This window comes from Orycteropus afer, unplaced genomic scaffold (assembly GCF_000298275.1).
Source record: "Orycteropus afer afer isolate SDZICR_OR568_19922 unplaced genomic scaffold, OryAfe1.0 scaffold00128, whole genome shotgun sequence".
Classification (NCBI taxonomy): Eukaryota; Metazoa; Chordata; class Mammalia; order Tubulidentata; family Orycteropodidae; genus Orycteropus; species Orycteropus afer.
Window position 1 is genome coordinate 174015 of NW_006921715.1, and position 1594 is coordinate 175608.

Consider the following 1594-nt stretch of genomic DNA (forward strand, 5'->3'; position numbering starts at 1 on the left):
TCCAATCCTGATGCTTCATTCTTCTTCATATAATCCAGCTTGTTGGATTATTCGCTCAGCATTCAGATTGAATAAATATGGTGAGGGGATAGAGCCCTGACACACACCTTTCCTAATTTTAAAACATTCAGTATCCCCTTTTTCTGTTTGAACGACAGCCTCTTGGTACACATACAGATCCCTCATGAGCACAGCTAAGTGTTCTAGAATTCCTGTTCTTCAAAATGTCATCCATAGTTTATTATGATCACACAGTCCTAAGTCATGGGATAACTTAACCCACTGCCATCAAGTCAATTACAGCTCATAGTGACCCCCGCTGGGTTTCCAAGGCAGTAAATCATTATGGAAGTAGATTGATTCATCTTCCTTCTGTGGGGCAGCTGGTGGGTTTGAACTGCCAATCTTCTTGTTAGCAGTCATATGCCTTATGCACTGAGCCACCAGAGCTCCTTAAGGGACTTAGGAGTGACCAAAACCATTCATGTTAATACAAGAACAGCTTCATAGCATCATTGGTATCAAAGCATTAATGGCATGTTTTAGTCAGCTACTGTCAACTCAGCTCTGACTCATGGTGACCCCTGCACCAGATTCTTGACCACTGGTATGAGCAAATCCATTGTTGTGGCCACTGTGTATTTTGAGTGCTTCCAATGTAGGGTTTAAAATCAGGGAAGGAGTGTGTCAGGGTTGTATCCTTTCACCAGACTTATTCAATCTGTATGCTGAGCAAATAATCTAAGAAGCTGGACTGTATGAAGAAGAACACGGCATCAGGATTGGAGGAAGACTCATTAACAACCTGCTATATGCAGATGACACATTCTTGCTTGCTGAAAGCAAAGATGACTTGAAGCACTTACTGATGAAGATTGAAGACTACAGTCTTTAGTATAGATTACATCTCAGTATAAAGAAAACAAAAATCCTCACAACTAGAACAATGAGCAGCATCACGATAAATGGAGAAAAGATTGAAGTTGTCAAAGATTTCATATTACTTGGTTCCAGAATCAACACCTATGGAAGCAGCTGTCAAGATATCAGACAATATATTGCACTGGGCAAAACCTGCTGCAGAAGACCTCTTTCAAGTGCTGAAGAGCTAAGATGTCTCTTTGAAGACTAAGGTGCGCCTGACCCAAGTCATGATATTTTCCACAGCTTCATATGCATGTGAGAGCTGGACAATGAACAAGGAAGACCAAAGGAGAGTTGATGCTTTTGAGTTGTGGTGCTGGCGAAGAATGCTGAAAGTACCATGGACTGCCAAAGAACTAACAGATCTGTCCTGGAGGAAGTGCAGCCAGAATGCTCCTTGGAAGTGAGAATGACCAGACTTCGTCTGACCAACTTTGGTCATGTTGTCAGAAGGGACCAGGCCCTGGAAAAGGATATCATGGTTGGTAAAGTGGAGGGTCAACGAAAAAGGGGAAGGCCCTCAACACGATGGATTGACACAGTGGCTGCCACAATGGGCTCAGGTACAGCAAGGATTGTGAGGCTGGCACAGGACCGGGCAGTGTTTCGTTCTGTTGTCCACGGGGTCACTGTGAGTCAGAGCTGACTCAACAGTACCTCCAACAACCAA